A 13,293-nucleotide genomic window follows, 5' to 3' on the forward strand; every position below is an offset into this window, starting at 1 on the left:
TCACTCCCAAAAGCTCCTCTAACTGTAACTCGTTCCTACCCACCAGTCCATCTCTGTAAGTTGCTAAATACACATCCACTACCACTTGCCCATTCTCACTCACTCATTCAGCCCAACTCATTGTCATTGTATCTTTGTGTCTCTCTGTCACTGTCTCCTGTCTCACTGCCATAGTCCCCTTAATTCTGTCCTACTACTGCTATCTACTGCCACTGCCTCCCTCTTGCTCTCTCTTGCTGCTAATTCATTCATTCCTTCCCATTGCTGCTATCCCCTCTCTCAGTCAGTATCTATCCCTTCCTCACTGTCACTGTCAGACTCGTTATCACTGGCTCTCACCCACTTTCACTTTCTCCGTCTCTTTATTCCTCTCCCACTGGCACTGTCTCCTTCACTCTTTCCTAGCACTGTTCTGTCACTGCAACTATGTTCCACTGCCACTGTGTCCCTCTCTTTCCTCCTACTCCCACTGTCTCCTATGCTCTTTCTATACCACAACCAATGCCTACTTTCTTCAAGTATATATTACTTGTCCATCTCTTTCCCACTGCCACTCTCTTCTTCTCTCTCAGTATAAACAATTGTGAATACTTTCACATGCCAAAATTTTTGGGAAAATTTTAAAGGTGCTGATGAAAGTAGAATGAGGCAGCTGGCACCCCATTTTTCAGTCAGAGCCGTTTAAACAGGAACATAACACCTTTTTTGTGCTCTAATAGAAGCATTTTTCCACTCATCCCCTTCTTAGCCTTGTCACAGCAGGGCATGTCACTCATATGAAAAGATCTTTCGGTCAGTAAAATTCTTATAATTTACTTATGTGAAATTGAAATAATATAAAACTAATTTTACATCCAAGACTTTTTATCCATGCTATGTCACTTTATAAACCACATTTTCGCATCACACAGGATTTCACATGAGTATTTTACATGTACAGGTAGGATACCTTTGAACCTCTGTATTTCAGAAAAGAATAAAGATACCCAGAAAATTTTCAAGGCTGTTCGAAATCAGGATCTTATGAATATATCATCAAAATTTCAGCCAGTTGTTGCACACAGCTGTCTTGGAATTCACAACTCGCTTCTAGTTTGAAAAAAATGGTCAAAAAACAACTTTTTTGGCATTCTGGAAGGAATCTTCCCATGAGCTAATAACTTTGAAACTCTATATCTCATAAATGGATAAAGGTTTCAATAAAATTTTCAGGGATTGTATGAGATTGCTATATTACGAATGTATCGTCAAAGTTTCGTCCATCTGTTGTACATAGCCATCTTGCAATCCATGACTTGGTTTTGGTATGAAAAAATGGTAATAAAGGCCTTTGGGGCATTTTCTAAGAAACTGTCCATTAGTAATGACCCTCCATAAGCCACTTAAAGCTCACTGTAGACCACATCAAATGCAAAATCACCAACTGATGTGCTCCATTTGCCTAAGCAGAAGGAACTGTGCAATATTCATATCTTGACCCCATACTGTAGGACAATAAGAACGAGATGATCCTTCTGCTGGGTGCAAATATGGCCCCCAGTCCAAGGGCTAACCAAAACACTTGATCCTACCATTCTACCACCAACAAAACCTTAGGTATGAGCCCTGAAAGAATACCATTTTTATGCACAGCATTTTGGAACACATTAGGATTGCATGCCATCACATGCATACCAATTCATTTGAATATACCTCAGGCTATGAATAGTCAGGACACAATCAGAGCTTCTGTGATTGTTATAGGAAGTGATTTGTCACTAGGATAAAACATATGGAGCCAGACAGTATGTCAATTTTCTCTGTCTCAACAGTAATACAAATTGTAATTTCTACAATATTATGAAAATGATAGATTGCTACTCCCTGCCGAAGTAATATGACCAATTAGATATATGTGACCAATTAGATAATTAACAATATTATGAAAAGGAAAGATGCTACTCATCATATGCAAAGATGCTGAGTCGCAGATAGGTACAACAAAAAGACTGCCACAATATAAGCTTTTGGCCAACAAGGCCTATGTCGAAAATGGACAACACACACACACACACACACACACACACACACACACACACACACACGACAGTGAAGTGAAGCTGGGGTTCATGGAAGGATGAGAGGAGAGAGGGTAGGGCAGCTAGATGCAGTCGGGAGATTAAAGAACAGAAGTAAAAAGACTAAAAGACTGGGTGCACAGGAGGGGGCTGTGTAGTGCTGGAATGGTAAGAGGGAAAGGGCTGGATGGGTGAGAAAAATGACTAACGATGGTTGAGGCCAGTAAGGTTACAGGAACGTAGGACATACTGCAGGGAGAGTTTACACCTGCACAATTCAGAAAAGCTGGTGTTGGTGGGAAGGACACTCTCCCTGCAATATATCCTTTTAATTACTGTAACCCTTCTGGCCTCAACCTTCATTTCATTCTTCTCACCGCTCCAGCCCCTTTCTTGCTCCCATTCCAGCACTACGCGCCAGCAGAACTTCACTATCTCCCACCCTACCCTGCTATCCCTCCCTCTCTTCCTGGTAGGACATTAAACAGCTTCCTTTCCAGTTTCCTCTTCATCACTGGGCAGCTCTGGGTTGGGAATTCTTTCATGACTCCCACTGTACTATTTAACATTTTCTTTGGTAAACTCTCCTTCATCATCATCTTTGTGTTCCCTCTCTGATGATTCCTGTTTCCTGTATAGGTTCTGAAATCTAGTTTTCAGTCAGTTCACTTTCAAAGTCAAATCTTCCTTTGTAGAATACAATGTTCCTTCCTGTGACTATTTTTCCTTTCTCTGGACACCAACATCTCTAGCCACTAGGACTGACAAACTTCCCTGATCTCAATTCTTTTGGTACCAGTGGACAAGCAATACATCCAAACAGTCTCAGCCTACTCAAGTATGTTACTCATGGTACCACAAAGCTGCAGAAATCTTTTCTTTCAAAGCTACAGCAGGACTTCTGTTAAGTGGGTATACATCAGCACAAACAGCTTCTGACTGGAATGTCTTACTTAATTTACAATGAAGTATCAAACAGGAAGCTTTCTCAACAATAGTTTCATTCCTTCACTCCGAGACACCATTTTGCTGCGGAATATATCTGATTGTAAATTCAAACTATAGTTCTTGTTCTTCAAAAAACTGCTTCAACTCATTCAACATGTATTCATGACTACTTGCACAGCAAACTCTGCTGGGCATCAAACTGAAGCAAGCTGTAGCCAGGGCGTGAAACATCTTCGGGTAGTGAGTTACCTCTGACTGCGATTCTAGTGTGTAAACCACTATGAAATACATATCGCTGATTAATGTGAGCACATATTTCTTTCTCTTGAACAATTTTGGTGAGATTGGCCCACTCAAGTCACTGTGGATGAACTCAACAGGTCTGGTGGCACATTTTCTAGAGTGATTATATGGCAGCTGTGATTCTTTTCCTTCAACACAATCTGAGCATCATTCCACGGGAATGGTTGAAATGCCCAGTTCCATGCCATTGCAATGGCAATAGTTTCTTCTCCTTCTTTGATCAAATTTGGAACTTTTTCAAACATGATATTACAATCAATCAATTTCAACTTTCTCACAGACAGCAAATTATAATTGAGATCAGGTGCAGATAAAACATCTTTAACATTTATTTGATTTCCTTTCCTTTTACAACACTAGTGATTTAAATTTCTCCTTTTACTTTAGCCTTGAGAAAAATGCCTGACTTAGCTACCTTAAGTTTAATTGGTTATTCCACTTTCATCTGTGTTGTTTGCTGAGTAATCTTTATTTGATGCTGCAAAACAAAAACTATCTTCCTCTACTACATTAGCTGCGATCACTAAGTTGAAATTTGTTCCATCGAATAAATGAATACAATATTTTTCCACTTCAGCTATCATCTCAAAAAACTTTTAGGTGAGAGTCTACTTGTGCCCTGGTATTTTATTACAAATTCTGTTTTAAAACAAACCTGGCCTCATAACCTGATAAATTTTCAGTTTCTCACACTCAAAAATGTTAAAACTATTAGTTTATTTTATCAAATTGAAAATAATAATAATAATAATAAAAATGTTGTTGTTGTTGTGGTCTTCAGTTCCGAGACTGGTTTGATGCAGCTCTCCATGCTACTCTATCCTGTGCAAGCTTATTCATCTCCCAGCACCTACTGCAACCTGCATCCTTCTGAATCTATTTAGTGTATTCATCTCTTGGTCTCCCTTTACGATTTTTACCCTCCACACTGCCCTCCAATACTAAATTGGTAATCCCTTGATGTCTCAGAACATATCCTACCAACCGATCCCTTCTTCTAGTCAAATGTGTGACAAATTTCTCTTCTCTCTAATTCTATTCAATACCTCCTCATTAGTTATGTAATCTACCCATCTAATCTTCAGCATTCTTCTGTAGCACCACATTTCAAAAGCTTCCATTCTCTTCTTGTCCAAACTATTTATCGTCCATGTTTCACTTCCATACATGGCTACACTCCATACAAATACTTTCAGAAACAACTTTCTGACACTTAACTCTATACTCGATGTTAACAAATTTCTCTTCTTCAGTAACGCTTTCCTTGCCATTTCCAGTCTACATTTTATATCCTCTCTATTTCGACCATCATCAGTTATGTTGCTCCCCAAATAGCAAAACTCCTTTACTATTTTAAGTGTCTCATTTCCTAATCTAATTCCCTCAGCATCACCCGACTTAATTCGACTACATTCCATTATCCTCGTTTTGCTTTTGTTGATGTTCATCTTATACCCTCCTTTCAAGACACTGTCCATTCCGTTCAACTGATAATAATAATAATTATTATTATTATAACTATAATAACTGAAACAACTGAGCCATAAAAAATGGTAACAAGCATGCTTTTAAATCTCTGAAGTTCTTTAACGAAAGTCACAGATATAATCATTAACTTGCAACCTCAACAACATTGAATAAATTTATTTTATCTATACACCATAATGTTTACTAACAAATGTTCTGGATTAAAATAAAATAGAAAAAACTGATAGCTCTAATAGTTTTGATGAAGTGAAGATTGCTGCACTTTTGAAATTGTTCACTAAAAAGAGCATGAAGTTCGAACAGTCTTCTTTACTAAATTGCAGAAAATGTTAAAAATATGTTTGTTTGTTGTTGTTTTTTTTTTTTTTTTTTTTTTTTTTTTTTTTTTTTTTTTTTTTTTTGCATTGAAAAATCACCTGCATTCTGGTACATAGAAGATTTGAAGCGAATTCTTTCATAATGAGCTTTATTGTTTTTTATACAAACTTACTCGATTCACTTGTCTTGGAATTTGTACTTTTATGTAATCTGTGCATGGAGCTAATAAAGTGCCAATGATACACAGAGTTAGATATGCAGGTCACCAATAATGATCAAAAATGTAACATACACTGAATGGCATGAAAAACACAATACATAATAAATTATGTATGAAAATAGTGAAGCGGTAATTATTTAGTGCACTGGCCTTAATCTCCCCCCCCCCCCCCCCCAAATAAAAAAAAATCAACCAGAAACACACACCACTTGTAGCACTTATTTTAGTCACATATGTTTAAACGATCACTTTGAGATTACCCCCAATCAGCTACAGGGAGTAAACATTCTGTTAACCACTGAAGACGCTGCAAAAGCCACTGATTTGGTGGATGAAGGTTGCAGCATGTGTTGTGTTGCAGAAATTTTGAAACTACACTCTCCAAGATTTCCAGAACTGTACAAAAGGTACAGGAAAACTGGAGGCTATGCAAGGAGACCAGGATCCGGCCTGAGAAGAAAAATATCAGTTACAAATAACCATTTTTCACATCATGTTTTCCACAACCATCACACTTGCTTTCTAAGCACAAATTCAACTATACGTGCAATTATATCTATACACTGCAAATAACTGTGAAAAACACTGGGAGAGAGTACATACAACTGTGCCAATTATTACAGCTTCATTCCCTTCCATATGTGGACTGCAGAAGGAATAATCACTTAAATGTCTCTGTGTGCGTTGTAATTAATGTAATTTACTCTTCGCAATCCCTATGGGAGCAATACGAAGGGGGCTGAATTGATCACTTAAATTTGGTTCTAGAAACTTTCTAAGCACATTTTCATTGGATAGTTTGCTTCTGTCTTCACATGTCTGTCAGTTCCGATCTTTAAACATCTTCATGACATTCTCCCATTGGCTGAACAAACCTGTGACCATTAAGGCTGCACTTCTCTGGTTCTGTTCAATATCCCCTGTATGTCTTATTTGGTATAGATCTCACACTCTTGAGCAATATTCTAGGAAGGGTTGTATAAGTGTTTTGTATGCGGTCTCCTTTCTAGGCTGATAGCATATCCCTAGTATTCTACCGACGAACTGCATCTAGCACCTTCTTTACCTACGACTGGAACTACATCACTGTTACATTTCAAATCCCTACTAATTGTTACATCCAGGTATTTTTCAGAGTTAACAGATTCCAGCTCCAAGTTGTTGATCACTGATATTATCGTCACAGGATACTACATTTTTTTCATTCTGTGAAGTGCAGAGTTAACCGATTCCAGCTCCAAGTTGTTGATCACTGATATTATCATCACAGGATACTACATTTTTTTCATTCTGTGAAATGCAGAATTTTATATTTTTGAAAAACTAAAGTATGGTGCCAATCTATGCACCACTTTGAAAGCTTATTAAGACCTGACTGAATATTTGCACAGCTTCTTTTAGACAACACTTCCTTAGAGGTGATTATATTGTCTGCAAAATGTCTGAGGTTACTAATAATATTGTCTGCAAGTTCATTACCATACAACATGACAAGCAAGGGTACCAACACATTTCCCTGGAAAACATCTGTTGTTGATTCTCCATCCAAGATAAACTAATTGTGTCCCCACATCCAGAAAGTCTTCAATCCAGTCACAAATTTCACTTGATAACCAATACAACTGTACTTTGATAATAAGTGTAGATGTGGTACTGAGTCAACTGCCTTTTGGAAATCAAGGAATACTGTATCTACCTGCCTGACTGTCTTGATGCCTGGTTTTCGATATGTTATGTGAGAAAAGTGTGACTTAGCTTCACATCATCTATATTTTTGGAATCTACACTAGTTTGGATGGAGGTGGTTCGACATACCTCATTCCACTTGAGCTCAGCACCCTACCTACTGCCTACTGCGCATCACATGTTTGGGTGTGCAGGTTTAAAGTCAGTCGCGGTGAAGAACAGAGATGCAACGGCAAACAGCACCGACAAGTACCTGTCGGGCAATCCATAAATGTGTTAGTGAGTGTGTATGGAAGAACCATGGAATCCATATGCAGCTTTGTGTTTATTGTGTCACTGACTATTGTTATGTGAAACAAGAACAGTTGAAAAAGTACGCATATAGACTTGACTCAGCCTTGTTGGAGGCAAGACGTTTTTCCAATCTCCTTTTCTGAAAGTCATGGTGTCTAAGCAGACTTCCTTTCAAATGTAAATCAATTTGTTTCTAACATATGACAAAGAGAGACTTACTGAAGTTACATATTATGTTGAAAGCAAGAATTTTTATTGTACTTGAAACTCAAATTCATCATTGATTGACAAAACGTAAAGTTTGTATGGCTGTTTATTTCACTAGTAGAAAGAGGCTTGAAAGTTCCTGTACCTAGCATTATTCGATGGAGAATAAATCAAGAGAGTTTCCAGCAGCTGGCTATCCAGTAAAGAAGAGTGGCTGCAAAGCCCAAGTAACCCATCTCATAAAGAAGTGGAATGTGGTTTGGGGAAATAAATCAGTATTCAGAGTTACTTTGAATGGTTAACAATTTATTTTGGCATGTCAGCTTCTTGTAACACATACATATATAAGTTTTCTCTCCTAACAAAGTGCATGCTGTAACTGCATAGTCCCATTATTGTCAGGTCAGTTAGCATCTGCACAGTGTTTAGCTTGTGAAGTATGCACGCACAGCCCTGCATCTGTTATCATCACAGTTCGCACTCACATGTTCAGTACGAGCCTATAGTGCCTTTGTTGTGTGTTTACAGTGGCTTGATCCTTTGTGAAATCTTCCATGTGGTGACAACTAGTTTCCATATCAGGGGGCCAAAGAATTTATTTCACATCGTTGCTCTCATGTATTCAGTAGATAGACCAGCCGTACAACTGACATCCATCGACAACTCTCGTTTGGTTATAAATGCTTCATATAACATTCATACAATAATAGATACTGTTTGCATTTATAGCATAAATTGACGAACATTTCATTTCAATTTACAATGATTTCTTGTTGGAACATATTTATCAATTCAAAAAGAATCAAAGAAATAAACAATAGTACTACAATAGATACTAAACACCACTCTGATAACAATGCGTGGCCTCGTCTCTCTAGCATTCTCTAGGAAGGATCTACACACTACAGGGTTGTGGAAATTCCACAGAAAGGCATTTATGTGCACAGTTACATCTAGTTAATAGACTTAACTGTGATACCAAGAACAAGATAGTTTGTTGTTTATAAGCACAACTCAAATCTGACAATACCGATTGTATTCCATATTTACTCAGTGTTTAAAAGCGCATCTCAATAGTTACTTGCTTTGTTCATTATATAAAGTATAACCATTTCATATGCCGAGGATTGCAGAATTGTATCATAAATACAATATTTTACATATAATGAGCTTAAAACTCTGTTTACATAAGTAACAAACGTGCATAAAAATTTCAGTGTAGTTCAGGAGCTTGATGCTATGATGTGTAGTCAATGCTCACAGTAGTTAGGTTTTGTCCCCTTGATTATTTGATAGCACTCAACCTTAGTTCTGCATCCTGATATGTGACATACTGCAACTTTTTTCTTCTTCACATACTTTCGCACTATCACCTTCATACATATCATAAACTTAAAAATATATTTACTTGAGTTGTGGTCCTTTCTTATATTTATATGGTACCTAACACTCTGCAAGTATTTATTTTTCTTCACTTTAGGATGTGTCGCTGCATCGTTCCCTGGAAGAAAAAAAAATTAATACTAATGTAAAACTAAATCTTCGCCCATCTTTGAATGCAGCTGACACAGTGCTTCTTAGTGCAACATCTATGACTCGCTACACACTCTCTTATTGACAAAATTATTTAATTGGATAGATAAAAAATCTTCTTACCAAGTGGGGGCAGAACACACATATGAAAGATGATTATAATTGCCAAGCTTTTGAAATCAGTGGCTCCTTCTTCAGGCAGAAGGGTTGAAGGGGAAGGAAAGTGGGAGGGGGTGAAGGAAAAGGTCTGGAGAGGTCTAGGAAAAGGGTTACATTTCGGGAAAGTCACTCAGAATCATGGGTCAGGGGAGACTTACTGTACGGGATGAGAAGGAAACCAACAACCCAACAATAAATATTTTCTTCCTTTTCCTAGACCTCTCTAGTCCTTTTCCTTTTTTACTCTTCCTTCCCCTTCATCGCTTCTGCCTTAAGAATAGCCACTGGCTCTGAAAGCTTCCCAATTACGACCATTTTTTATCTATGTTCTGCCACCGCTTGGTGAGTAGATTTTTTTATCTATCCAATTAGATAATTTTGCTACACACTCTACACATTTTCCTGCCTCTTCACATTCCCTTTTCATACAACTTGACTCCCTCTTAACCTCCAAAAGTCCAGCCCATATCAGTGACGTTTCATTGAATGTTTCAAACATTGACACTTGTTGATGGCCGAGCATTGAAATCTGCAGCATTTCATATGATATCACTCATAATAGCATTTCATATGTTAACAGTATAAATTTCTTACATATTTTTATATACATATCTTTCCTTTGATTATCTGTCCTTTCTTGAACAATCTTTCGCTTATTTTTTCTCTACTCTTTTCTTATTTTACTTTGTTATTAAGACATGAGCATTTATTTGTTGCTTTGGTCAGCTTAACTAATATTTATTAATTGTGAGGACACTCTTTCTTCTATTTATTTATTTATTTACTTATTTATTTATTTTTTCAATCATAAAATTCAGGTGTTTAGGACACATGAGCATTCTTTTTTCTATTCTTGTAGTATGTAGTATTTTCATTATTAATAACTTGGAGGAACTCTGGGCGAAGTGAAAGTGTTCTTTTGACACTCATTTACTTCCACAAAACATAATAATGCTAGTCGTTCATAGAATTTACACTTTCCAGAATAATTCCCAATACTTTTGTCACGATACTATCCACTTCTTCTGCTATCAACACCTATTCCTTGCTTGTGGGTTGACCTTATAAGAGCACTTCCTCTTTCCATTCTGGCAGGTACACCCCTTACAAAACATCACTATTTTTTAGGTCACAGATTGTCCTATCTCTACGTAGGTACGTCTGCCCTTTATACTTAGTAAATGCTGGGTACGCCCCCCTCATCCTATCTGTGTAGGCCTCACGGTTCATTACCCTAAAATACATGTCAATTTTGGTCCTATGTCAAAGCGGTAGGTGGATCAAAACAAAATGTCCAGACACTCTGTGACCAAAATGGTACTGAAACAGAGGATGACAGACTAAAGGCCGAATTACTAAATGTCTTCTTCCAAAGCTGTTTCACAGAGGAAGACTGCACTGTGCTTCCTTCTCTAGATTGTCGCACAGTTGACAAAATGGTAGATATCGAAGTAGACGACAGAGGGATAGAGAAACAATTAAAATCGCTCAAAAGAGGAAAGGCCGCTGGTCCTGATGGGATACCAGTTCGATTTTACACAGAGTACGCGAAGGAACTTGCCCCCCTTCTTGCAGCGGTGTACCGTAGGTCTCTAGAAGAGCGAAGTGTTCCAAAGGATTGGAAAAGGGCACAGGTCATCCCCGTTCTCAAGAAGGGACGTCGAACAGATGTGCAGAACTATAGACCTATATCTCTAACGTCGATCAGTTGTAGAATTTTGGAACACGTATTATGTTCGAGTATAATGTCTTTTCTGGAGACTAGAAATCTACTCTGTAGGAATCAGCATGGGTTTCGAAAAAGACGATCGTGTGAAACCCAGCTCGCGCTATTCGTCCACGAGACTCAGAGGGCCTTAGACACGGGTTCACAGGTAGATGCCGTGTTTCTTGACTTCCGCAAGGCGTTTGACACAGTTCCCCATAGTCGTTTAATGAACAAAGTAAGAGCATACGGACTATCAGATCAATTGTGTGATTGGATTGAGGAGTTCCTAGATAACAGAACGCAGCACGTCATTCTCAATGGAGAGAAGTCTTCCGAAGTAAGAGTGATTTCAGGTGTGCCGCAGAGGAGTGTCATAGGACCGTTGCTATTCACAATATACATAAATGACCTGGTGGATGACATCGGAAGTTCACTGAGGCTTTTTGCAGATGATGCTGTGGTGTATCGAGAGGTTGCAACAATGGAAAATTGTACTGAAATGCAGGAGGATCTGCAGCGAATTGACGCATGGTGCATGGAATGGCAATTGAATCTCAATGTAGCGAAGTGTAATGTGATGCGAATACATAGAAAGATAGGTCCCTTATCATTTAGCTACAAAATAGCAGGTCAGCAACTGGAAGCAGTTAATTCCATAAATTATCTGGGAGTACGCATTAGGAGTGATTTAAAATGGAATGATCATATAAAGTTGATCGTCGGTAAAGCAGATGCCAGACTGAGATTCATTGGAAGAATCCTAAGGAAATGCAATCCGACAACAAAGGAAGTAGGTTACAGTACGCTTGTTCGCCCAATGCTTGAATACTGCTCAGCAGTGTGGGATCCGCACCAGGTAGGGTTGATAGAAGAGATAGAGAAGATCCAACGGAGAGCAGCGCGCTTCGTTACAGGATCATTTAGTAATTGCGAAAGCGTTACGGAGATGATAGATAAACTCCAGTGGAAGACTCTGCAGGAGAGACGCTCAGTAGCTCGGTACGGGCTTTTGTTGAAGTTTCGAGAACATACCTTCACCGAAGAGTCAAGCAGTATATTGCTCCCTCCTACGTATATCTCGCGAAGAGACCATGAGGATAAAATCAGAGAGATTAGAGCCCACACAGAAGCATACCGACAATCCTTCTTTCCACGTACAATACGAGACTGGAATAGAAGGGAGAACCGATAGAGGTGCTCAGGGTACCCTCCGCCACACACCGTCAGGTGGCTTGCGGAGTACGGATGTAGATGTAGATGTAGATGTATTTCATAACTAAGTATCTTCTGGTAAATCTATAAATCTATTTTAAAATTTGCATTCATTGTTTAATATATCATTCATTCCCTAGAGTCCTCCTCTAGTTATCAACTTCTATGCTTTCAATAGATATTATGTCTATATATACTACTTATGTCCCACAATCCTTCAGTACATCAGAGTTTTTATTGCATTGACATTGCTTAGTGATTAACCAGACTAATTCTACCCCTCCTTTCATTTTCTTTCTTTGCTCATGCTTCTCTCTCTTATTAATCCATTACTCATTACTACTTTATAGTGGTTCATTACGTATGTGCACCTCTTCTTATGTATATTCGATGTAGAACCATCATAACTCCCCATATATGTGCACATAATTCCCTATGTACACACCTTTTCTCCTACAACACCTGGCAGTTCTCACACTGTGACAGGCTTTGTCTTATATAATTTAATATTTGTGTAGAAGTGTATATTTGTGTATATGTGGATGTGTGTTCGTGTAGTCTGATTCTTTGGCCTTCTTATCTAAAGATAAGATGTTGGTTTTTAGTAACCATGGAAATAAGGAAGGACTTAAGCGTTAGAAGTTTATGAATATGGAAGGAGGTAAAAGTTAGAGAGGTCCTCATGATGAGAAGTAGGAAAGGAAAAAACAGATGCGGTTGCTAGGATCAAAAAATAGAAAGAAGATAACCCCACAGACAGAAAACCCTTACCACCCCCCTTCCTCAGGATCCCTAGCTCTCAGGTACTCGAGTGAGATGCCGCAGGAGGTTTGGTGTTAAATCGTCTCCTACAGATCAGACTTGTCCTGCCTTCACCCTTTGAGGTCCCTGAAGGAAATCCTAGCACCCCTATGGAAACGGCAAATGAAGAAAAATCAGGCACACTTGTTTGTGCAGGTTGCTTGAAAGGTGTGATGTTTGTTTTGTGTTAGTCATTATTTATCTGTTCTTGTAAATCAAGCTTTTAGCAATAATATCCACACCTTTCAAAATTTATACAAACCCTCCCATCTATATCACATACCAAAAAAGGTATAAAATACTCTATACAAAATAGAAAAGCTGTACACTTCAGTATAACAATTGTTAAATTAATCACA

The 13,293-nt window shown here is 38.3% G+C and overlaps 1 protein-coding gene across 8 annotated transcripts in view; it reads right to left on the reverse strand.

Annotated features, from left to right (window-relative positions):
• Positions 1-13,293, reverse strand: part of LOC126334718 (transmembrane protein 94) — a 461,078-nt gene that overhangs the window by 301,468 nt on the left and 146,317 nt on the right. The window lies entirely within an intron of this gene.

Source organism: Schistocerca gregaria, chromosome 2, assembly GCF_023897955.1.
Source record: "Schistocerca gregaria isolate iqSchGreg1 chromosome 2, iqSchGreg1.2, whole genome shotgun sequence".
Lineage (NCBI taxonomy): Eukaryota > Metazoa > Arthropoda > Insecta > Orthoptera > Acrididae > Schistocerca > Schistocerca gregaria.